At 63.5% G+C, this 3335-nt stretch overlaps 1 non-coding gene across 1 annotated transcript in view; it reads right to left on the bottom strand.

The window, feature by feature from the left end:
- Positions 1-88, bottom strand: part of LOC135765244 (18S ribosomal RNA) — a 1855-nt gene extending 1767 nt beyond the window's left edge. Inside the window, exon 1 of the ribosomal RNA XR_010540574.1 lies at positions 1-88. This exon is cut by the window's left edge and continues 1767 nt beyond it. This is a non-coding gene — a ribosomal RNA (18S ribosomal RNA).
- Positions 89-3335: the final 3247 nt, after the last annotated feature.

Here is a 3335-nt window from a genome sequence, read left to right as displayed (position 1 = left end):
CAGTTTCACTGTACCGGCCGTGTGCACTTAGACCTGCATGGCTTAATCTTTGAGACAAGCATATGTTACTGGCAGGATCAACCAGGTAGTGTAGCCGTAGGAGAGCCTCGCTCTGACCCGGGGTTCACGCGGCGCGGGTCCCGGTTTCCACCCCCCGGGGGGAGCGGGACCGGGGCCACTCTCGTGTGGCTCTCCCCTCTCGTAGGCTGAGGGGCGGCCGGGTGGGCCGTAACCGAGGAAAGGTGCGTTTCGCGGGGCCGGGTGGCCGCGACGGGCCGGGGGCGTCTCCGCCCTCGGTCGCCGAGGCCCTCGCCGGCCGCCGGTGGCGGACCTTCGCGTCTGACGGACCGTCTGAGTCTCCCGCGGAAAGGGTCGGGCGGGCTCCGGAGAGCCCCCCTGGAGGCGAGAGCGCCGGGTCGGGGAGGAACCGACCGCCCATGGCGGCCGACGCGCTAACGTCGGCCGGGCGGAGGCCTGCCCCAGGCGCAGTTCGATTTCCAGAATCTCAGGGCCATGACACACAAAGCGTATCCGGGCGTCACCCCGTAACGGGTCATTAAGGCTGAGACGTGGGCGGCCCTGTCCCGCCCGGGGTTTCGTTTAGCGGCCGACGCCGGTTCGTTTTGCGGCCGAACGACGCCGGTTCGTTTAGCGGCCGAACGAAGCCGGCTCGTTTAACGGCCGAGGCCAGCCGGGTTCGTCCCTTCCTTGGATGATTTGCCATTCGTAATAAGAATCGTCACTACCTCAGTGCAGAGGGACTTTTTCGAGGCATTTGTGTCCGCTCGAGAGGCCTCTCGCTGGGCTCGAGAGGTCATGGGATCCGGTAGCCTATCACCTTGGAGAATCAGCGAGGTGCTCTTCCCTATATACCCGATGGCACCTGTTCGGGCCACCGTCCCCTGCTGGACGGGGCCCGGCTCTGTACCGCCCCAGACAGAGCGCCTTCGTCGGTCACGAAGGCAGGGTCGTGGACCCTGGAAGCGCACGAGCCACCCGACTCGGCTTCCATAGCGGCTGGCGGCCCTGGCCCGCCCGAGACGAAGCGCCTTCGTCGGTCAGACAGATAGGGTCGAGGACCCTGGAAGTGCGAGAGCCACCCGACTCGACTTCCACGGCGGCCCGGAGGCCGGGCCCGTCCCCGTCCGTGCCCGGGGACGGGGCACCTTCGTCGGTCAAACGCGTTGGGTCTTGGACCCTGGAAGTGCACGAGCCACCCAACTCGACTTCCATAGCGGTCGGCGGCCCCGTACCGCCCCAGACAGAGCACCTTCGTCGGTCACGAAGAGAGGGTCTTGGACCCTGGAAGTACACGAGCAACCCAACTCGACTTCCATAGCGGTCGGCGGCCCCGTACCGCCCCAGACAGAGCACCTTCGTCGGTCACGAAGAGAGGGTCTTGGACCCTGGAAGTTCACGAGCAACCCAACTCGACTTCCATAGCGGTCGGCGGCCCTGTCCCGCCCCAGACGATGCACCTTCGTCTGTCACACAGATAGGGTCTTGGACCCTGGAAGCCGTCCCCCTCGACTTCCGTAACGGTCGGCGGCCCTGTCCCGCCGCAGACGGGTCACCACTCCGTCTGTCTGTAGGGTCTTGGACCCTGGAAGCCGCCCCACTCGACTTCCATCGCGGTCGGCGGCCCTGGCCCGCCGCAGACGGGTCGCCACTCCGTCTGTCTGTAGGGTCTTGGACCCTGGAAGCCGCCCCACTCGACTTCCATCGCGGTCGGCGGCCCTGGCCCGCCGCAGACGGGTCGCCACTCCGTCCGTCTATAGGGTCTTGGACCCTGGAAGCCGCCACACTCGACTTCCATCGCGGTCGGCGGCCCTGTCCCGCCGCAGACGGTGTGCCACTCCGTCTGTCACACAGATACATAAGGGTGTCTCGGAACCCCGGACGCCGACCGAGACGAAACGCGTGGGGTCGGTGCGCCCGAGAGGGTAGGGTGCCCCGGGGCCGGCCGCTCGCCCGACCGGCTTCCGGGACTCCTTGACCGCTCGGGAGACCTATCCACGCGCCCGCCCGACCGGCGGCCGGGGGCCCTCGACCGCCACACGCGTACCGACGACCGGGGGGTTTCCGTTTTACGGCCGACGCCGAGATCCTTCGACGGTTCCAACAGGGGTTGTTACGCTTTTGTGTTCGCCCGTGTCTGAGCATATATGGTCGGGTCGAACCTTTGAGGCCGTAGCCTGGAGATCCAGGGCGGATCTTTTCTCACAACACGTGTGTCTTTGAGGCCGTAGCCTAGATCCAGAGACTTTAGGATCTTTTTAGCAGTTTTAAGGCCGTAGCCTTGATCCAGGGCGGATCTTTTGAGCAGTTTTAAGGCCGTAGCCTTGATCCAGGGCGGATCTTTTCACAGGTTTTAAGCCGAAGCGCCTTGATCCAGGGACTTTTGGATCTTTTTTTGCCGTTTTTAGGCCGTAGCCTTGATCCAGGGCGGATCGTTTTGCGGCCGTAGCCGAGTTCCATCACCCAAGGTAGCTTTAGTTTTTAGGCATTAGCCTTGATGATCCAGGGCGGATCGTTTTGCGGCCGTAGCCGAGTTCCATCACCCAAGGTAGCTTTAGTTTTTAGGCATTAGCCTTGATGATCCAGGGCGGATCGTTTTTTCCCATCTTTCGGGTATGAGCTCTTTAATTGTGAGCCTTCGGCCGACACTCGCCCGGGGCGCTGCCTCACATCAGACGCCCTTCGTCCGTTCCAACCGTTCCAGTTCTTTTAACGGTTTTTCGTTCATCGCACACCGACGCGCACAGACCTTTCTTGGGATCTGTCGCAGGGAGGGAGGACGCTGGAGGTCCACTTCGAGGCACCCATCCCTATATACCCGATGGCACCTGTTCAAACGACCGCCCCTTGAGAGAAGGGGCCCTTCCCGTGGCTCGTCCGGGAGGAGGCGCCCGCGTCGGAAGGCGCCGTAAGGTCGGAGACCCTGGAAGTGCACGAGTCACCCGCTTTTACCTCCAGGCCCTCTGTCGTACTTCTCGTGTCCGCTCACGAGACCTCTTTTCGGCTTTATGGAAGTGCACGAGTCACCCGCTTTTGCCTTTTCTGGAAGTGCACGAGTCACCCGCTTTTGCTTCCAGGCCCTCTGTCGTACTTCTCGTGTCCGCTCACGAGACCTCTCTTCGGCCTGGGGGTGCGCCACGTACACCCCCGCGTCCGCATTCGAGTCACCTCTTCGGGCTCATGAGGTAGGGTCGGTGACCCTGGAAGTCAGAGACTTCCAGGCCTTCTGTCGTACACCCTCGCGTCCGCTCACGAGACCTCTCTTCGGCCTGGGGGTGCGCCACGTACACCCTCCCGCGTCCGCTTTCGAGTCACCA

The sequence above is a fragment of the Paramisgurnus dabryanus genome, unplaced genomic scaffold (genome assembly GCF_030506205.2).
Source record: "Paramisgurnus dabryanus unplaced genomic scaffold, PD_genome_1.1 h2tg000178l_1_36604__unordered_in_group7, whole genome shotgun sequence".
In the NCBI taxonomy this organism is placed as follows: Eukaryota; Metazoa; Chordata; class Actinopteri; order Cypriniformes; family Cobitidae; genus Paramisgurnus; species Paramisgurnus dabryanus.
Note: the sequence above shows the minus strand (reverse complement) of the source record. Positions and strands in the feature narration are given on the sequence as shown.